Below are 23,270 nucleotides of genomic sequence, written 5' to 3'. Positions count from 1 at the left end.
CTATCACTGCTCGGCCATCCTGTGTCCATCAGACCAGTCAATTTTGCATTTTTGAGCATGTCAAATTTCATATGGTAAATGCACATTGAAACATATTGCAAATGCGCGTGCACTTGCAATATGATTCTATAGTGTAAAAACATCACCTAATGGACATGATGAAATCAACACAACGAGTGATGGAAATGTACAACTATCACTGCCCGGCCATCCTGTGTTCCCATAGCGAGCATTAATATCAGAATGACCGGTAAATGCATTTACAACCATATTTTTATTTTTGGGTTACCAGTTGCACAACAATGCACGTGCATTTGCAATATGATTCTATAGTGAAAAACATCACCTAATGGACATGATGAAATCAACACAACGAGTGATGGAAAGGAACAACTATCACTGCCAGGCCATCCTGTGTTCATCAGGCCAGTCAATTTCACATTCCTGCAGGATTTTATAGCATGACAAATTCGTGATGGTACCTGCCCATTGAACCATATTGCAAATGCACAGTGACTTTGCAAAAGTGAGAAAACATAAACAAATGGACATGATGAAATCAACACAACGAGTGATGGAAAGGTACAACTCTCACTGCTCGGCCATCCTGTGTTCATCAGACCAGTCAATTTAGCATTTTTGAGCAAGGTCAAATTTCATATGGTAAATGCACATTGAAACATATTGCAAATGCACGTGCACTTACAATATGATTCTATAGTGAAACAACATCACCTAACGGAGATGATGAAATCAACACAACGAGTGATGGAAATGTACAACTATCACTGCTCGGCCATCCTGTGTTCATCAGACCAGTCAATTTTGCATTTTTGAGCAAGGTCAAATTTCATATGGTAAATGCACATTGAAACATATTGCAAATGCACGTGCACTTGCAATATGATTATATAGTGAAAAAACATCACAAAATGGACATGATGAAGTCAACACAACGAGTGATGGAAAGGAACAACTATCACTGCCCGGCCATCCCGAGTTCATCAGGCCAGTCAATTTTGCATTTCTGCAGGATTTTGAGCATGTCAAATTTCTTACGTCATTTGGCCCACAAAAAAAATCCTTACGCACAATTTAAAAAAAAATATAAAAAAATATGATAATAAAATTGGACAAAAGTATATTCATACAGTTCTTACACATGTGTAATTGACAAAAAAATTGAAAGAATTTCAAAAAACGGTCCAGAAAGCACTTTTTTAAGGGTGTGTGAAGTTTTTTACAAATTTTTGACATTTTTGACTTTTGACTTCCTATGAAATCATATTGGAATTGGACAAAACATATTCCTTATGCGCATGTAAAAAAAAAAAAAAAATTATGATAATAAAATTGGACAAAAGTATATTCATACAGTTCTTACACATGTGTAATTGACAAAAAAATCGAAAGAATTTCGAAAAACGGTCCAGAAAGCACTTTTTTAAGGGGTGATAAGTTTTTGAAAAAAATTTCATTTTTTCAAAATTTTACTTTTGGACATTAACTTGGGTTACATATCCAATATGAAAAACCCCGGTGGAGCGCATTTGCCCCCTGTTGAATTTTTAAAGTGTTACAACTGGCAATTGCCATATGGCATTTGCAATACACTTTGGATGAATCAACGCCGAATTGGGTGGTATTGGCCAATGTGTATATGGTTTGTCCGATGCCAATGACTTGCCATTCATTTTTGTCCAATACAGGGGGGTATTCCCTTACATCTGTAGCCATTAAGTGCTTTGAAAGGCTGGTCATGGCTCACATCAACACTATTATACCACAAACACTAGACCCACTCTGATTTGCATACCGCCCCAACAGATCCACAGATGATGCAGTTTCTATTGCACTCCACACTGCCCTCTCTCACTTCCCGCCATCCAGGCGGTGTCAGAGGAAGGCCCTAAAAATGGTCAAAGACTCCAACCGCCCTTGTCCTAGACTGTTCTCTCTGCTACCACACGGAAAGCGGTACCGGAGCGCCAAGTCTAGGTCCAAGAGTCTTCTAAACAGCTTCTACCCCAAGCCATAAGACTACTGAATATCTAGTCAAGGGGCTACCTAGACTATGTGCATTGCCACCCCCCCACTGCCACTCTCAGTTATCTATGCATAGTCACTAATCGGGGCGGCAGGGTAGCCTAGTGGTGAGAGCGTTGGACTAGTAGCCGGAAGGTTGCAAGTTCAAACCCCCGAGCTGACAATCTGTCATTCTGCCCCTGAACAGGCAGTTAACCCACTGTTCCTAGGCTGTCATTGAAAATAAGAATTTGTTCTTAACTGACTTGCCTAGTTAAATGAAGGTAAAATTAAATTACCTACCTACATGTACATACTAACTGGTGCCCCTGCACAGACTCTGTACCGGCACCCCCCTGTATATATTGTCATTTTTTTTTTACTGGTTTGGGGCGGTTAGGGGCTCTCAAGTAAGCAATTCACTGTAAGTTCTACACTAGTTGTATTCGGCATATGTGACTAATAAATGTTTTATTTGATAGAGTTGATCAGGCTGTTGATTGTGGCATGTGGAAGGTTGTCCCACTTCAATGGCTGTGCGAAGTTGCTGAATATTGGTGGGAACTGGAACATGCTGTTGTACATGTAAATCCAGAGCATCCCAAATGAGCTCAATGTGTGACATGTCTGGTGAGTATGCAGGCCATGGAAAAACGAACATTTTCAGCTTCCAAAAATTGTGTACAGATCCTTTTCACATGGGGCTATGCATTATCATACTGAAACATGAGGTGATGGCGGCAGGCCTCAGTATCTCATCACGGGATCTTAGTGCATTCAAATTGCCATCGATATATTAAATTGTGTTTGTTCATACCTGCCCATACCATAACCCCACAATTGGGCACTGTTCACAACGTTGACATAAGCAAACCGATCGCTCACACAATACCATACACTGTCTGCCATCTGCCTGGTACAGTTGGAACCGGGATTTAGCCTTGAAGAGCACAATTCTCCAGCGTTTTCAGTGGCCACCGAAGTTGAGAATTAGCCCGCTGTAGTCAGGTCAAGACCCTGGTGAGGACGACGAGCATGCAGATGTCCTGAGAATGTTTTTGACAGTTTGTGCAGAAATTCTTCACTTGTGCAAACCCAGTTTCATCAGCTGTCCAGGTGGCTGGTTTCAGATGATCCTGCAGGTGAAGAAGCTAGATGTGGAGGTCCTTGGCTGGCGTGGTTACACATGGCCTGCTGTTTTGAGGCCGGTTGAACCCAAATGACAAAACCGCACCTTTTAGAGGTGCCCTTTTGATGATCATTTACAGGGATGTGAACACATTTTTGCACATTTGAGAAAAACACTTTTTTTCGTATGGAACATTTCTGCCATCTTTTATTTCAGCTCATGAAACATGGGACCAAGACTTTACATGTTGCGTTTATATTTTTGTCGAGTATAGATTGAGTTCTGTTGGTTGATATTTCAAGCACCCGCTGTAGAGTGCTCTTAATTAGGAATTCATTTTCATCTTGATTTAATTATCTTTAATGTTGACCTAATTGAGTTTCCATTTGTACGGTACTTTTCCTTGTGTCACTGTCCCGGGTGATTTGCTTAGAGAATGGTTGTTACAACAGGAGCTGAAAATGGATTTAGAATATTACCTAATCTACACTAGAATTGCTTTCCCACTTTCATAATTTAAGCTACTTGAGTTTAACCCCCTTTCCAGTCAAACATTATTTTTGTATTCAGACAACCCTGGGTTCAGCAAGACCAGCAAGAGGTCCAAGTGAGGCAATTTTCAGATTTCAAATGATTGTATAATTTCTCCCCCAGAGCATATTGAGGTTTAGTGTTCAGTAGTTGTTGGTCCCTTGAGATGTGTGTTTTGCGGGGGTGTGTGGCTCCTCAATGTGCAGCTTCTAGGACCTGCGCCAGGTTTATAATTAATGCTGACTCGGAATCATCTGTTGCAAGACCACCTGTGTCAGACGTATTGAAAAGAGGTGTGGGGTGGAGAGATTAAGCAGCCATGGCTCTTTAACGGTCAACAGCTTAATGAAATCGTCACAGTTTTGTTCACGGTTTCACGCGTCAGTGTATTGTCGAAAGCTATTTTCCGAGGAAGGTGTACCGACGCAGCACAAAAGGCAGGTATTTAAATACATAAGCCTTGGGAACCCAGACTCTTGAACGATTGAATTAACTATTTTGGGTGAAACACTACCCTGTGGGAAAAATCTTCAAACTTGCCCTCTGATCTTTAGAAAAAGCTAGGCTCTACTTACTTTGCTTTAGTATACTGCTTTCTCAGAATATAGGCCATCGCTTCTGATTAATTGAATCATGGTCTCCTGACATTTAATGTTTGCTGACGTGCTATGAAGGTTTGTGCAGGTTGGTAAGACTTCCCCTATGAACTTCACCGTACTACGTCAAATCCATCTGTCTGAGCCAGAGGAGCCTTAAAAAAAAAAAAAAAAAAAATCAGGATGACTTGCGCAGATAGGACTTCCTTGGTTTGACAATTTACTGCGTGTTCTTTAAATTAAGATGGTAGTTTTACTCAACTCAGAGCACACAGATGAATAAGTAATTGTCAGTGTGATTAGATTGGTAGACCGCATCTGACTGGAATCGAAATGAGGTTGATGACAAGGGCTGGCATGGCTTCACTAACAAGCTTGCTCAGGCAGTATACACAACAGGAGAAAAACACTTTGGCACACCACATTTTTAGCTAAATATAAATGTGTGAAGTTTCAGTAGACACCCTCTGCATTGCCAACTACTGTAGTTCACAATACAAATCTTAAGATTGCACTGTACAATCAACACTTCATTAGGCAATGCAAATGATCATGGTTTCACCTATCACAATGTATATTAAGTCAGTCTACATTTGACACACATTGACAAAATTGTATTCAAAAAAGTATTCCTCTGTATAGTACTGTACCAAGACTGGGCTCTAAAAAGGGGAGTTATAGAATCTAAATAAAAACAATTTCACCTCACACGGGACTGAATCAAGCCAGGCAGGAATAATAATGTCTAATAGGCTGTTGTTGGAATAATAAACTCAGCCAGGCTGCAGCTGGGTAGTAGTTAGGAAATGATGGAGGCAAAAAATCAACACCCATGAAAGAAAGTCCAATGTATTTTAGTGATGCTACATTCCCGAATAAAAAAACAAAAATCGTCGATCAACAGAGAAAGGGAACTAACAAATGAGCCACGACAACCGAAATTAACTGGCAGGGTGTTAACATGGGTTCTGAAAGGCATCCATGAGAGGGTGGGGGGGTTACTGAATGCTGGCCAAGCAACTCCAATTGGAGTTGTCCCCCCTGGATTGTCCCCCCCAGAAAAACACACGTTATGATAGGGAGTGAAAAACATGATGACACCATGATGACCTGCAGTACTACCATCGTTGTTAACACCATGATGGCCTGCAGTACTACCATCGTGAGCCAACTGCAGTATCTCTTGTCAAAGTGTTACTGGAACGACAATTTGAGATACATTGGGCCAATTGTCTTGCCGGGAATTGGCGTGGGAATGCCATTTCCTCATCCGACACCATTTGAATTAAAGTAATCCATTAAAAATTATGTTTATCCATTTGTCAGGAACCATGCAAAGAATGTCCATTGCACTGCTAGTAAGCTCATTTGCATCTGAGGTGCTTGCATGTTGGCTCTTGTATACGGTACACTTTATTTTGTATGCACTCCTACAAGTACCTGTATCTTGAAAGGGCAAGGGGATTATTTAGGGAAGGGATACATCACATCTCCTATACATTTGCAGAATCACAAACATGATTGCCAGATCAAAGTGAAATACAGCATTCAGACACATTTCCACACTGAAAACACAAAAGTTACATATTGAATGTATATCATGAAGGAGGATGTTCATGTGCGTGTTCACAGATCAAGACAGTTCACAGTGACTTTGAGTTCTATTGAAGTGAGCTTCAGTCCAACGAGCACTACTACGCCATTGCTATTATATGTTCAAGCAGCCTCTGATCATTAAATAAACTAGACAAGAAAGAGCTAGTATTACAAAACCACCTAGGTAGCCAACTGTTTTGCTACACTCGCTAAGTCTAGGGGTACTAGGTTGAGCTGAAGTGTCCGTAACCTGATTTTACGTGACAAGTCAGATTATGCAGACCGTGTTGTATGGATGTTCCCCATGAGCCAGCAAACTTACCTTGGGCCAGGGCCAACTAAGTCTTGACTCCTTGGATGGTCAGCTCAAGAAGATCATTGTGTGTTCAGTTTCTGCTGAAGAAAATAAATATATACAAAAAAGAAAATTACAAAAATGTCTGTGAAGAGGTAACACCAAACAAACACTGGCAGGCCGAGAGGCTGCTGTCCACTCCTGAATGCCAATCACTGATTGTCCACACCTGTGTGCTTATCAAGGCTTGGCACAGCACCTGGCCCGACGCTAACCCTAAACTCCCTCATATCATAACAATAGCTGTTCCGGAAAATAGTATTTTTGGTTTCTTTTATAGCAGGATAAGCCATGCACTTCTGATTTTTAAAAAAATGTTTTAAGATAATAAAGCACAGTATCATCATGGTTGGAGTCACACTGTCAATTTACCATGCATCGATCTAGGGGGACAACTTAGTCATATCATCTTGCCCCCTTGTGACAGTACACAGCCAAGGTGGTAGAGTAAGAGAGAGATTCAGCAGCTGCATCACAGTGCCGTGAGTGAGATTAATTGGACAGTTGCTAAGTTTGCTGCAGAGTTTGGGGAGGGAATGTGCACCATGGTTCATTCTGTATATAATGAGTCTCTTACAGTGGTGTCAACCCCTGTTAACGGTGTTCAGATCCAGCGCCAGGAAGCTGATCTTCATGCACAGAGGGTTTGTGGTGATGGATTGGAGGAGGCTAGCATCTGCAGAAGTCTGAACGGCTCATTAGAAAACAATAGAATCTACAAAGTCTCCCAATCAAAGAGTGGAATTTAAAGAGAGTACATTTTCTGCCAAATAACAGGGAAACATGTTGCTATTCCTAGGATTTTATGTTTTTAGGGAGAGAATAGTACACACTATATACCCATGGGTGTAATTCTGTATCATTGCTAAAACATGATGTGATGATAAACAGATAGAAATCTGTTGCTGCTTAAAAACATATAATCACTAGTAATTTGGATTTAGTGACTTCAGTCCATGTTGATCATTTCACTACTTGTTTGTACAGTAGGCCTACTGCTTTCTACTGAATTGCAAAATGAATACACACATTTCTAGAAATCCATTCCCAGGTTGATGCTCACACAGCGTGCCATACAAGTAAAAGATTAAAGAAATCCATGTGCTCCCACCTCTCCAGAAACATTGACATTTTTAGCCATTTCTATCAGTGAACGACCCTGCTATGCTTTGCAGCATCAGTCATGCTATTCTGCTAGGAGTAACTGTCTGAGAGGATCTCCTCACTGGATGAGCAGCCAGAGGCAGACTGTCCAGGTAAGTGCTTGGCAAAAATCACTTGTCGTGTACAGTCACACTCTATGGCACACTCTTTCTAAAGATCTTTGACACAGGTGTTTGTTGTTCTCAGATTGCATTACTGTTGGTGGGTTCCTAAATTAAGTCACATCTTAAAGTAAATTGTCAGTCTCTCGCTGTCTGTTTTTTAAGTATGTTGCTAGATGTGTTATATGTGATGAGCAATAGGTAACTAAATTTTAAAAAACTATGAAGAAATTTTCCCAGTTCCACTTAATTTTGAGTATCTCCGGTTCTACTTTGTCAATTTTGAGATATTGTTGGTTTCAGAGAGGGAAATACAAAGCCTCACATCAATGATATATTTTACAGGAATAGAGGTGTACACACTTTCTTTAGAGAAAGTAAGGCAGACGCAGGTGATTGTGGTCTATCAAGAGTAAGGAAAAGCTTTTTGTTAAAGGAAGGGTCAAACTGTAGTGTATGATTCCATTTGTTCAAGCATGCATGCAGAGGAGCTTGAGCCTGTACAGGTGGTGGATCTTAATTTGATCACCCTTTGCAGGAGAAGTTTAAAAAGGCTTCTAAAGTCTTTAGTTTTCACTTAGATTTTTCCCTTACGAAAAATGGATCAACCACTACAAAAATGGCCAGTACTTATAAGCCACATAATAATTCATATTTCCTGTTGTTGAAGGATTATATTTTCCTGCTGTATGACTCTGGCTCAAACTAAGATCCTACATCTGTATTACTACTTCAGCTATGGAGTTTATGTTCCTTATCAGAAGCTGTGAATGTACTGCTGAGTGTGTCAATGCGCGCCAAGGCTAAAAAGGTATGTCAAAAAGCAGACCTCTTTCTGTCCAATAAAATCATTTCTGGACCCGTATCCGCGAAGAGTTTCAGAGATCTATGAAATGGGCTTGGTAGTGGACATTTGGCTTTGTTTTTGCCCAGATAGCCAGTACATTGGGAGGCAGGTAGCCAAGTGGTTAGAGCGTTGGACCAGTAACTGAAAGGTTGGTGGATCAAATCCCTGAGCTGACAAGGTAAAAATCTGTTGTTCTGTCCCTGAACAAGGTAGTTAACCCACCGTTCCTAGGCTTTCATTGGAAATAAGAATTTGTTTTTAACTGACTTGCCTAGTTAAATAAAAAAACATTCCCCAGTATCTCAGCTGTGTGTTTATGATACACTAGCCCCATTTATCTCAGAAAATCAGACTCATAAGTCATTGGAAGTGACATAAGTCACCATCAATTCCCATAAAAAGAGGTGGTGCTAAAAATCAGTTCATGTGTCATGCCCACACATGCACATACTTTTTGTTGCCAGGCAGCAAGCCATTAATGTCTGAACGTAGAGTAATGACATTCTGCTTTTGGATGGCTCCCAAAGGTGGACTTCACTTCGTAAGAGAAAACAAAATGACTCAGAAGTCACACAGCTTAAATGTCATAGGTCGAGTCAGAACTGGTCAAGTCACAATTTAATGTCTCAAAAACAACTCCAGTGCTTAGTGCACTATGAAGAATGTCACATCAATGTTCAAAAGTCACTCTCCACAATTGATTGTCATCATTACCAGTGGAGGATTACGAAAATCGCTATTGGAAAAGGCTAAAATAGTCTTCAGTGACTTCTCAAGCCTAAATAATTAGTCTGCTGCTGCTTTAGTCTCCAACCCCGTTATCTCAGACTAACAATGTGGCGCAAAATAATTGTGATTACCCACAAATCCAATGCAAGTGAAGGTACATATATTAGCATTTTCACACTTTATATCCAATTAACATCATTGAGTTACAAAAAAATAGGGGGGGGGGGGGCACTTTAGGATGATTTGAACATGAAGCGTGAAAATGCTAATACAGGAGCCATTGATGTGTATTGGAATTGTGACACAAATGCTAAACTGTTATCATTTGAAAAAGTGGCCAACAAAACCAAAGTATGGGTTGCTGTCATATCGTATCAATAGACTGCTTACAGGGTAAGGAAACAAATAACATTTTGTAATTTGGATGAACTATCCCTTCAATGTTGAAGGGGTGGGATTCTTCAAACTTATTTCACCTAATAGCAGGAACAGGTTCTAGTGGTCAGAACCTGGTTATATCAGGATGTAGGATGGTACATTAACCTAACAACTTCAATGACAAATGTATCTGAAAGGGGAAAAAAACATTAACTGGGAATGCATTATATGGGATGAAGAAAGAATACTCAGAGCCACAGCTCCATCAGTGGAGGCTGCGGAGGGGTGGATGGCTCATAATGGAATGGCCAAATACAGTCGTGGCCAAATGTTTTGAGAATGACAAATTATTAATTATAAATTATTAATTTCCACAAAGCTTGCTGCTTCAGTGTCTTTAGGTATTTTCTGTCAGATGTTACAATAGAATACTGAAGTATAATTTCAAGCATTTCATAAGTGTCAAAGGCTTTTATTGACAATTACATGAAGTTGATGCAAAGAGTTAATATTTACAGTGTTGATCCTTCTTTTTCAACACCTCTGCAATCCACCCTGGCATGCTGTCAATTAACTTCTGGGCCACATCCTGACTGATTGCAGCCCATTCTTCCATAATCAATGCTTGGAGTTTGTCAGAATTTGTGGGTTTTTGTTTGTCCACCCGCCTCTTGAGGATTGATCACAAGTTCTCAATGGGATTACGGTCTGGGGAGTTTCCTGGCCATGGACCCAAAATATCGATGTTTTGTTCCCCGAGCCACTTAGTTATCACTTTTGCATTATGGCAAGGTGCTCCATCATGCTGGAAAAGGCATTGTTCTTCCCCAAACTGCTCCTGGAGGGTGGGGAGAAGTTGCTCTCGGAGGATGTGTTGGTACCATTCTTTATTCATGGCTGTGTTCTTAGGCAGAATTGTGAGTGAGCCCACTCCCTTGGCTGAGAAGCAACCCCACACATGAATGGTCTCAGGATGCTTTACTGTTGGCATGATACAGGACTGATGGTACCGCTCACCTTGTCTTCTCCGGACAAGCTTTTTGTCCGGATGCCCCAAACAATCGGAAAGGGGATTCATCAGAGAAAAGGACTTTACCCCAGTCCTCAGCAGTCCAATCCCTGTACCTTTTGCAGAATATCAGTCTGTCCCTGAGGTTTTTCCTGGAGAGAAGTGGCTTCTTTGCTGCCCTTCTTGACACCAGGCCATCCTCCAAAGGTATTCGCCTCACTGTGCTTGCAGATGCACTCACACCTGCCTGCTGCCATTCCTGAGCAAGCTCTGACTGACCGATCCCGCAGCTGAATCAACTTTAGGAGACGGTCCTGGCGTTTGCTGGACTTTCTTGGGTGCCCTGAAGCCTTCTTCACAACAATTGAACCGCTCTCCTTGAAGTTCTTGATGATCCAATAAATGGTTGATTTAGGTGCAATCTTACTCTCAGCAATATCCTTGCCTGTGAAGCCCTTTTTGTGCAAAGCAATGATGATGGCACGTGTTTCCTTGGAGGTAACCATGGTTGACAGAGGAAGAACAATGATTCAAAGCACCACCCTCCTTTTGAAGCTTCCGGTCTGTTATTCCAACTCAATCAGCATGACAGAGTGATCTCCAGCCTTGTCCTCGTCAACACTCACACCTGTGTTAACGAGAGAATCACTGACATGATGTCAGCTGGTCCTTTTGTGGCAGGGCTGAAATGCATTGGAAATTGTTTTTTTTTTGGGGGGGGGGATTCAGTTTATTTGCATGGCCAATAGGGACTTTGCAATTAATTGCAATTCATCTGATCACTCTTCATAATATTCTGGAGTATATGCAAATTGCCATCATAATAACTGAGGCAGCAGACTTTGAGAAAAGTAATATTTGTGTCATTCTCAAACCTTTTGGCCATGACTGCACATGGTTTCCTTGTGGTTGATGCCATTCCACTGACTACATTCCAGCCATTATTATGAGCCATCCTCCCCTCAGCAGCCTCCACTGAGCTCCAAACTACTTGTCAGATATATAAAACTGATACTGTATACTTATTGTTGGGGTGGGATTGGTGTGGGGTGTGGAGGGTCCGTGGGTTGCTTTTGAACCTTTCCTTTGGATTCCTCTAGTCTAACTCATTGTTTGAAAAAAGTGTGGTCCAAATAGGATGTTAGGTACTATATTTATTGAATATTATATGAATCCTATACATTAAAATGGCCCATTTGGATGCAATCAATTAGCTTAATTTATCAGATATCCATTTATATTTCAACCAAATAATGTTGTATGAATGCTCATCTGTTGTTTCTAACAACAGAAATGATTTCTGAATAATATGAGATGGTGGGTGTCGAAATCCTCTTTCTTGTGCTTGTTGAGGTGGAACATCCGACATCTTTCCATTTTCGGCTTGATGTTACCCTGAAAGGAGCTTTACATGTTGGATTCAAGTGGAGGACATTGGAATGTTTGCCTCAGCACTCGCCGATAGCCATGTGACGGAACACTTCATTTTCTAGCATTGTCAAGGTGAAGCATTTGAGTGCAGTCTGTTCTGAGCTCAAACAAACACTCTCATTTCATAAACTAAAAGCATCCTCTGAATGTCAACCCCTTTATACATATCATTTTTTTGTCTGAATGGCACACTAAACAATTCCTGTGTTCCATAGCTTTTGAGTCACGACGCTCATTGGACAGAGTAGGGCCTCAATTCAATCATCTGGACTGGTGTTCAGTGTTTACAAACCTTATTTTTTACCACTTCATCCCTGCATACAATATTCCATAGCATTTTGGTTACTGTGAAAATAACAGACTCCTCTCACCTGTAGTTGCTTCAGTTTTCAGTATTCTTCCAAGGTAAATAACGTCAAAAGTACTGGTGAAAGCAATAACATTAGCTGCAAGGCACATGCAATGATCTGTTTATGGTTGCAGTAGTGGTTGTTTGACAGCTCTGCAAATCAAATTGGAGCGAACATTGATGTATGGCTTATATTGAGCTCAGCTATGTACAATCTGAATGGTCCATATGGCTTTGCCAGATTATGGATTATGGGAAATCAAGGACATGGAACCATATCTTTGATGTAGCCTCACAGCCCCCCTGTTAAAACATGAGAGTGCCTTGAAGGCCAATGTGAAAGGAGGGTCCACAGCAGCCAACTGCAACCTCACAGTGGGTTGACAGTCAAGTAATACTAAGGCAGCTTCAGGAGATTGGAGGGTAAATGAATGCTATTGCAGGATCTTGGAAGGAGGGAGGGATTTTTGCCAGCGTGAATAGATTTGGAGGTCTGTAAAACAATATTAGAAGGGCCAGTGCTGCAGAATGATATCTCTCCAGATGTGACCTATGCAAGATGGAAGGGCAAAGGATCAGAATGGTGTTTGCTGATTGAATCCCATTCTGATTGATTTACTTTGCTGAGGGTTAAGGGACGATGACAGTCGGTTGGCAGACTCATGGTAGACTGGTTTATTTAAGAGGGCATCATGGTGGATTTGACCTAGCAGCTCGAGACGAGCAGCATATCATATCAGGGAAACAAAGGTGAATTCCGAAACGCAAAATCCTAATACAAACCTAAATAGGAAATTTAATTTTTTCATTATGCATGAGAATGAAATGTGTCCATGAGATACCGGAATTCAAAAAATTATAATCAACAATAAACATATAGCTCTCTCGCTTTCACCCTATTGTATTTCGTGGCGAGACCTCAGTGAAGACTGTAAACAAAACAGTGGAGAACATGGACGGACATACGTTAGATTGCTGAAAAGAGAAGACAGATTAATTGCTGACAAAATCAGTAAATCAATGGAGAACATAGCAGATAGTAAGTAATAAGAGAAGTGGAACGACGGCTGTATCTCAATGGTGGGCAACCTGATGCACTTGGCAGGTGGTTAGTCTATTCTCAGTTTTCTACATCACAACTTATGAGCAATATAACAGTGAAACAGTACCATAAAATTAAGTGCTACTGTGCTACCATAGGTATTATGGTCTGTGTGTGGAAGATGCTGGAAGGTGCGTGATTGTAGAGGAGTGTTTTTCATCTGTTGAAGACTGTATATGACTTATAGGAGTTGGTGGTTACTTGTGGTGTAGCTCTTTGTGGCCTGTTGGACCTACTTACAATGCAGCTTCTAGAGGCATCTCCCGTTACAGTATCCAATGAGTTGTTAGAGAGACACAATGCTGTTTCGAAATATTGCATAGTGATGATTTGACATTCAGTTTTTTCCCGGTAGTGTTTTGTTACAACTCCTGATTCTATCTGTGCCGTCCTAATGTGATGTTTGTGACCTCTGTTAGTGACGTCTGTCGAAATGTTAGTTCCTGGTTGTTTTTCTTACTGTTTGAAATTCAATCACCCAGACGAGAGTGAGGCTTATTTAAGTGGGGCTGTAGCATTGGTTTTTGCCACAATGGTGATGATGGATGATATAATCTGCTAAACTGTTTTGGAAACATAATTGCATGTACTTTGAGTGTTTAAAGAGACAACATTGTATTCAGCAAAATATATGTGTTCAATGCTATTTCAAATGTGCAAAAAAAGTCCTTTCCACACGGAGGTCTGGAGGTTGGATGTGCGCTCATGCTGGTTTCAATAGTCTGAGGCAGTGGTACATGTCTTGGCCTATTTTCAGCGTACTGGTTACTATTAAACCAAGCATATCCAAGGTATTATATAATAAACTGCTTAACACAGTTTCAACAGTAGTAGGCTACATGTGTTATGGTAGAAATACGCATGAAGATTTAAGTGGTCTCTCTCAACATGCTGTTGACACTCTTGTCGTAATTTGGGGGCGGTTCATTATTACTTAATGCTTCAAAGCTATCATATTACCATATTTTTTATAACATTATAGTATTACATTATAACTGTAAACTACAACTTGAATGTTTTATTAATCTATGAACACATTCCCATTGGCATTAATTACAGGCATCTCCGGCTAAAATTGCTTTAGTGCAAGATTTTGTGATGTCAGTGACAACCCCAACTGTTAAATTTAGTGTACATCTGGCGCGGTCTTCATTATACCCTGATTGTATGTTCATGAGGCAGTATAACGGGAGAAGTAGAACATTCTCATCAATCTCACCTTGTCACATTACATCTTTCTCCATGACACGTTAAAAAGAGTGAGAGGCTTTTATTTAGCAGTTTAGGCTCTGGGCATAGTCGGTGTCACCTCTAAATACAAGGTATTTAGTCGCATGGTGGAAGTCGTTTTTTTAAGCAAACCCCAGATTGATTTATGTTATCAACCACAGATTATGCAATTTCAAGACAAGTTTATTCCATGACTGAATTAGTAATGCTATTGCATGAGCTCAATGCTTTAGACACCAAAATGCTTCCTTCTCTTTTTGTCTCTGTGTGCGGCGGGAAGGTATGAAACTGAAGGATGTCATAAATACAATGTTAAGGCAGGCCAGCGGCCGTCATGTCTAATTAAGTACAAAACAACCTTCCCTACTGATCCTTCCCTTTCTCCTTACCATGCTCAATCTATACAGTGTGTTAAGCAAACTACTGTGGGGGCAGTAGGATGTAAATGTTTCCCAAGGGTATGCACCAGTCAGTTACTGGATACTGGAGTGTGTCCATATAATACAGCTTCATGTTGAAGTAATTGGCAATGTATTAGAGCAAAATTTAAGAGTAATAACTTGAGTCACCTTAAATGGCTTTTTGAAGTTCACAATGTGAATCGGAAAGGATTATTGGGGGCCCATGTTAATTGAGTTGATATTCAGAGAACCGTGTCGTGAGTTAATGATTTCTTATATGCAAGATTCTTTCAGTTGGAAATACTATCCGTCTCTTTTTGCAGTAATGATCAGAAAATAATCATTATTGAAGAAAATATATCGGAGTCAAAAGATAGGCGTTAATTTTAAACAAAGAAACTGTGATGTGTATTTATCTATTCATTAGAATATAAAAGCTACTGGTTTCTTTTGAGGTTTTGCAGTGATGACACAGCCAGGATGCGGGGACTCCCACATATTCATCAGAAAATACATCAATCGGCACAAGCATTTCTTCCTCCCCCCCGTCGACAATGCTCAGCAAATATACCTTGTAGTTTATCAGTAGAGTAGGCCTAGGTTGGAACATTGAATTTCCCTCACAACTTTGCTGTTGCATCTTCCAGGTTAGTGCCATTTGAAAAAGCCCCAGGGAAACTATGATGAGATATTTTTCCATGCACTGTATTTGTATTACTAAGATTGGAAAGCGTATCAAATGGAGGAGCAGAGTTGATAGAAATAGAATTGAAAGAAAAAAAATACACACTGGACCTCACTGCTGGTCTCACACTGCTGGTTTCACATCATTGATGACTCATTGAAAAAATAAATAAAGAGGGAATTGTGCTTAACCTAGAGGGAAAAGTACTCTGAAAGCTATGGGTTTAGATAGCTTACCAAAACCGAAGGACACCCCTTTTTCAAGTAGTTTCCTTTGAACCTTTGTCTACTCCAACTAGTTATAGCAAAGCTTGATTTATTTTATTTTTTTCTGAGATAGGATTCCCACATTTGTATGGACGACATGACAGTAAAAGCTAGACGGACCATCTTGAAAGATTATATCCTCAGACCACAACAGGAGAGCAACTGTAAATCTAAGGTGACAGGTTTTATCTGATGTTTTCTCAGGGTAGCTTCAAGGACACCATTTGTCATTATGTTTTCATATGAAGCCTGAGGAGAAAGGTGATTATTAACATGACATTAAACTGAACTAAATTCTGAGGTCCTTCAAATTATGTTTCAGCTACCTCGGACAGTCTTACCCATAAATATCAGAGGGGTGTCAACAGACACAAGATTTTGAGATTAAAATAGGAGGGCTATACCTGAAAACATAAATACAAGCCATTCAATCCATGCCCTTTTTTCTTTTTCTATACCTGAAAACATAAATACAAGCCATTCAATTCATGTGATACTCATACTCTATTGTTAAGATTATTTCATTTAATTCTCAAATAACTGGTTTAAAATATTTACTTTCTAATACTAGTAATGCATGCTGTAGGTGCTGTCACTATTTGCGGTGTAACATTATTCTATCATACATATGATAGTTTACAGAACATTACAAGTTAAAAGTTACACAGTAATCCTCTCATTTCACACTGTAACCACTGCAATGCAAGGCCTGCTTTTACTATTGAAAAAACAGAATGTTTCTAATGACCTCAAAAAGTGTTGATAGCAATTTATTTATGTGCATCAATGTTTTGAAACCTAGGATGGCAGTGTCTTGAAACTATCTCTGACACCTTGCTATACATTGCCAATTGAAAAACCTTTCAATTGGAGATATAATGGATTATTCAGCTCATCACGACCTCAGCATGTGACTATTCCTATGTGAGCCAGAGTACAGCACCTGTGATATATGGAGCATTTGGATCAATGCATGTTCAGACTCCATGGAGTAAGCTCACAAATGGGAGAATTTGATGAAGGGCACAGTTAGCTACATCATCACCAGGGTTGGGTAGGTTACTTTCTAAATGTATTATTATAAGTTTTTTGCATTTTACTTCCTAATTGTAATCTGTTACAGTTACTAGTTACCCTTCCAAAATTGTAATCAGTAATGTATCTTAAACTCAGTAACGTTATCTGATTACTTTCAGTTACATTTGGATTACTTTCTCCTTAAGAAGCATTAGAAGATGTCAAAAATAATCCATACAACGCATTTAATGTGACATCATAGTGGTCTCTGTGTCACGACTTCCGCCAAAGTCGGTCCCTCTCCTTGTTCGGGCGGTGTTCGGAGGTCGACGTCACCGACCTTCTAGCCATCACTGATCCATTGTTCATTTTCCATTAGTTTTGTCTTGTCTTCCTTCACACCCGGTTCCAATCCCATCAATTACATGTAGTGTATTTAACCCTCTGTTTCCCCTCATGTCCTTGTCGGAGATTGTTTGATTGTATGTATAGTGCAAGTCATGTGTCGGTGTGCGACGGGATTTGTACCCACTTTTATTATTTTTTGTATATTTTGGTTTTTTGAGTTTTATGAGCACTTATTAAAAGACTCCATTTATACCAAGTCCGTTCTCCTGCGCCTGACTTCCCTGCCACCAACACGCACCCACTACACTCTGACTTGTGATCAGATTCACTCAGGTGGAACAAACTTAAAACTGCACCATTTTTTTATGCTGAATTGATGTGATTGAGAAAACAGAAAGGTGTCAATGTATTTGTTGACAAACATCCATTTAAAAGTAATCTAATATGTTTTTCAAAAGTATCTGTAATCTGACAATATTTTAGCTGGTAGCGTAACTGATTACACCCTACTGTTGTACTTGCCTTTGTTGTCTCTTGAACTAACACTTGAACTTGTCTTTTCTTACGAGGATTGACTTTGCTGATGGCTGCTTTATTGAAGAAAGTTTTACTTACTAATAAGACTGTGATGTGGTTGTCATACCTAGCTACCTTAAAATGAATACACTAACTGTAAGTTAAATAACCAAAATGTTAATGTACACTGGACAAAAATATAAGCGCAACATGTAACAACACGATTTTACTAAGTTACAGTTCATATAAGGAAATCAGTCAATTGAAATAAATTCATTAGGACTTAATCTATGGATTTTACATGACTGAGAATACAGATATGCATCTGTTGGTCACAGATATCTTTAAAAAAATGTAGGGCATGGATCAGAAAATCCGTCAGTATCAAGTGTGACCACCATTTGCCTCATGCACATCTCTTTTGCATAGAGTTGATCAAGCTGTTGATTGTGGCCTGTGGAATGTTGTCCCACTCCTCTTTAATGACTGTGCGAAGTTGCTGGATATTGGCGGGAACTGGAACATGTTATCGTACACATCGATCCCAAACTTCTCAATCAAATCAAATTGTATTTGTTACTTGTGCCGAATACAACAGGTGTAAACCTTACTGTGAAATGCTTACTTACAAGTCCTTAACCAACAATGCAGTTTTAAGAAAATAAGATTTCAGAATATTTTTACTAAATAAACTAAAGTAAAAAAGTAACACAATAAAATAACAATAACGAGGCTATGTGCAGGGGTTACCGGGACTGACTCAATGTGTGGGGTTACAGGTTAGTCGAGGTAATTTAAGTAATATGTACATGTAGGTAGGGGTAAAATAACTATGCATAAATAATAATCAATGACAAGCAGCAGTGTAAAAAAATGGGGGAGGGGTCAATTCAAATAGTCCATTTGATTAATAAGTCAAGGGGTATTATGGCTTGGGGGTAGAAGCTATTCTAAGGAGCCTTTTTGGTGATATGTCTGGTGAGTATGCAGGCCATGGTAGAACTGAGACATTTTCAGCTTCCAGGAGTTGTGTACAGATCCTTGTGACATAGGGCCATGCATTATCATGCTGAAATATGAGGTGATGGCAGCAGATTAATGGCACGACAATGGGCATCAGGATCTTGTCACGGTATCTCTGTGCATTGAAATTGCCATTGATAAAATGCTGGTTGGACCTACTGCCAAATTCTCGAAAATGACATTTGAGGCGGCTCATGGTAAAGAAATTAAATTAAATTCTCTGGCAACAGCTCTGGTGGACATTCCTGCAGTCAGCATGCCAATTGCACGCTCCCTCAAAACTTGATACATCTTCGGCATTGTGCACAGTTATCTCTTGGTAGATTGAATACAAGGACATCAATTTATATTACACAAGATGTGAATGAGCTATTATAAAAATGTTGACCCATTTAAAATGGTCTATGCACGCCAAAACACAATGGTGTAAAATACTACTTTTACTTTTACTTCACTACATTCCTTAAGAAAATGATTTACTTTTTAGTCCATAAATTGTCCCTGACACCCAAAAGTAGGCGACTCGTTACTTTTTTGAATGCTTAGCACAACAGGAAAATGGTCCAATTCACACACTTACTGTATCACAAGAACGTTCCTTGTCATCCCTACTGCCTCTGATCTGGCAGGCTCACTAAACACACATGCTTCGTTTGTAAATTATGTCTGAGTGTTAGAGTGTGCCACTGGCTATCCGTAAATAAAAAATAAATAAATAAGAAAATGGTGCCATCTGGTTTACGAAATAAAAGGAATTCGAACTTCAGATACTTAAGTATATTTTAGCAATTGCATTCACTTTTGATACTTAAGTATATTTAAAACCAAATACTTTTAGAATTATACTCAGGTCGTATTTTACTGAGTGACTCACTTTTACTTGAGTCATTTTCTATTAACCTATCTTTACATTTACTCAAGTATGACAATTGGATACTTTTTCCACCACTGCTAAAACATCATACACTGCATACAGTCATTGCATTCTCTATGTCAATATCTGGTGTGTATTTCATTTTAAGGTGGTGACTCTATGGTATGGTATGTGAAAACAAACACGAAGTCAATGGCCGTCGGACTCGATATCATACTGTTGAAGTACACCTTTCCTTTGTCTTTTCATTACTAACAACTGATCATTCAGATGGAGGAAAAAATCAAAAGGAAAGGAAAAGAATCTGTCTAGCACCTGACAATCAGTCCCATGTGAAAGGCTAGCTGTCAGTGAATGAGGAACTGGCATGAGGATAAGTGATCACTTGCCACCATGTGTTGCCCCTAAGGGTTCTACCATGGTAGAAAAAAGAGGCCAGCAACCTTAATTCAACCTTATCCACATTCTTGATCACTGATCTGGAAATATTGTTCATTTCTTCATAGTGAAATCCTTCTTGTTATGTGCAGTTATGTGCAGTGATCTTGTCTTATAGCTTCAGGTTTGCTTAATTGCAGGAAAATTACTATTTATTGGTAGACTTTTGTTGGATGCAGAGAAAAATATTGTTTGAGTTTGTGTTGAGTAAGTAATTGTGTCTATTTTTCCTGGTTGGGGTGAATTCTGTGGAGCTTGTATGAAGCAAGGGTGTATCATTTTCTGTTTTGCTCTGAAAACCTTTTAAGACTATACTAAGTCCTCCCTTTAATACGTAAGACATTGGTTGATTCTTTCACAATAAAAACAAATACTACCCTATGTTGTCATGATACACATACATGGTTGTTTTTATGGTATCAAGATATCGAATTATGTAAATTAGAATGGATTTCTGCATGGGGTTTTTCTCTATTATGTACTGGACTCCCCTTTTAACAACACCTTCAAGGCGGCAGTTAGCCTAGTTGTTAGTGAGTTGGTCAGTAACCGAAAGGTAGTGGTTTGAATACCCTAGCCGACAAGATGAAAGATCTGTCTATGTGCCCTTGAGCAAGGCACTTAACCCTTATTTGCTCCAGGGGAGCCATACTACCATGGCTGACCCTGTAAAACAACACATTTCACTGCACTTATCTGGTGGATAAAAAAAATTGAAATGTTAAAATGTAAGTACAAAAGACATTAAAAAAAAGATCCTGTCCCTGTACCGTTGGCTACCTGAGACCCATTGTCCCTGTACTGTTGGCTACCTGAGACCCATTGTCCCTGTACTGTTGGCTACCTGAGACCCATTGTCCCTGTACTGTTGGCTACCTGAGACCCATTGTCCCTGTACTGTTGGCTACCTGAGACCCATTGTCCCTGTACTGTTGGCTACCTGAGACCCATTGTCCCTGTACTGTAGGCTACCTGAGACCCATTGTCCCTGTACTGTTGGCTACCTGAGACCCATTGTCCCTGTACTGCTGGCTACCTGAGACCCATTGTCCCTGTACTGTTGGCTACCTGAGACCCATTGTCCCTGTACTGTTGGCTACCTGAGACCCATTGTCCCTGTACTGTTGGCTACCTGAGACCCATTGTCCCTGTACTGTAGGCTACCTGAGACCCATTGTCCCTGTACTGTAGGCTACCTGAGACCCATTGTCCCTGTACTGTAGGCTACCTGAGATCCATTGTCCCTGTACTGTTAGCTACCTGAGACCCATTGTCCCTGTACTGTTGGCTACCTGAGACCCATTGTCCCTGTACTGTAGGCTACCTGAGACCCATTGTCCCTGTACTGTTGGCTACCTGAGACCCATTGTCCCTGTACTGTTGGCTACCTGAGACCCATTGTCCCTGTACTGTTGGCTACCTGAGACCCATTGTCCCTGTACTGTTGGCTGCCTGAGACCCATTGTCCCTGTACTGTAGGCTACCTGAGACCCATTGTCCCTGTACTGTAGGCTACCTGAGACCCATTGTCCCTGTACTGTAGGCTACCTGAGACCCATTGTCCCTGTACTGTAGGCTACCTGAGACCCATTGTCCCTGTACTGTTGGCTACCTGAGACCCATTGTCCCTGTACTGTAGGCTACCTGAGCCAGTTTCTTAGCAGTATGTTCAGTGAATTACTGAAAAAATGTACTGCCGCTGATCCCTCCATCAGACCGATTTCTGCCGACTGTATCTCTGTGAGAGAGCCACGTAATTAATCACGAACGTAGCACAATTACTCAGAGATCTGTAATGATCTGCACTTCATTTAACTAAGTATAATATACCGCCATTGATTAATTACCGCGTGTTATATAATGAATTATGATAGACATTTTGGAAGTCTGCTGTTTTTTTGCAGCAGCATGACTCACTGTGCCTTCCTGATATTACTGCATGGGACTCTTGCTACATTTCAGATGTGTGTGGGGGGTGCATCTCTTACTCAGACTAAAAAACCTATGTGAACACGATCCATCAACCATAACCGTCAAACTCTCACATTAGCCTTCATAGCGTATCAATGTTCAGGGCATGTGTCAAGGAATGTGTATAGTAAGGTGAGGTCATGCAAACCATACCACCATACAGGTGTACATGAGAGTGTTTTTCTATTAGGACGATTTCCTGCACTTCAGTTTGGGCTTGAGTCAATGGCCTGACCATTAGTACTCAACATAAAAACTGCATAGCTTTTATAGTGATACTGACCTTGGTTTGAATAAACATAACCATAAGGATTTGACAACATTTTGGAGGCTATATTTTACATACTGTATTTAACCAACCTCCACAGGAACCAGCAACCACTTTTCCAAGATACAACCTTACTTCCTCAGACATTAATACTGTGAAAGGATGCATGTTCAAAGAAATCAATGTAAAATATATTTTACCCCTGTGAGGTGTTCCTTTATTCACTTAACGATTTGTCTATTTGCCCTTTCACTCACCTCATGCGCAAGTACTGGTCACTCATCACTGCTTCTGCTTCGTCACACCAGCCAGGTCCCCTCTCCCACTCGTATAATGGTGACATTAAAGACTTCCACTAAACCCTTTAGGCAGACCCACATTCTGTTTCCCGCAACCACCACACGGGTGAAGGTGTCAATCGCATCCAGCTTCTAAACACTCCCCTCATATCTCCCCTCACATTCTGTTGGCATTTATTCCCCACACATAATCCAATCAGAATCAGTTTGCCTCTAATCCTGGCACTGGTTCTATCTAGCCAGAAAGGCAAATCTCTCTTATCTCTCCATGTCTCTTTCACAGCGCCTGTCTTTGTTTCAACTGTGTCGCTTCCAATGTTCTTTGTGGAACCTACTGCACTTGTTCAACTGCCTGTCCCAGACATTTGTCCACTCTGACCTACCAATCCTAGCCGTTTGCCCAGTCTGACCATCCGTTAACATGTAAAAAAATTAATTCAGTTTGATGGTACAGGATAAAAATCTAATCAAATCAAACTTGTATTAGTCACATGTGCCGAATACAACAGGTACTATGCATAGATGATAACAGAGAGTATCAGAGGTGTAAAAGAGGGGGGGTTGGTGCAATGCAAATAGTCTGGGAAGCCAT

The 23,270-nt window shown here is 40.2% G+C and overlaps 1 protein-coding gene and 1 long non-coding RNA gene across 2 annotated transcripts in view; one reads left to right on the top strand and one right to left on the bottom strand.

The window, feature by feature from the left end:
- The window catches only part of LOC118398280 (uncharacterized), a 32,853-nt gene extending 26,483 nt beyond the window's left edge, over positions 1-6,370 (bottom strand). The window contains exon 1 of the long non-coding RNA XR_004828595.2: positions 6,200-6,370. This is a non-coding gene — a long non-coding RNA (uncharacterized LOC118398280). The remainder of the gene's footprint in view (positions 1-6,199) is intronic.
- Positions 1-23,270, top strand: part of LOC118398274 (CUB and sushi domain-containing protein 1-like) — a 490,495-nt gene that overhangs the window by 100,505 nt on the left and 366,720 nt on the right.

The sequence above is a fragment of the Oncorhynchus keta genome, chromosome 2 (genome assembly GCF_023373465.1).
Source record: "Oncorhynchus keta strain PuntledgeMale-10-30-2019 chromosome 2, Oket_V2, whole genome shotgun sequence".
Classification (NCBI taxonomy): Eukaryota; Metazoa; Chordata; class Actinopteri; order Salmoniformes; family Salmonidae; genus Oncorhynchus; species Oncorhynchus keta.
The sequence above is the reverse complement of the archived record's forward strand: the minus strand, read 5'-3'. Positions and strand labels throughout refer to the sequence as shown.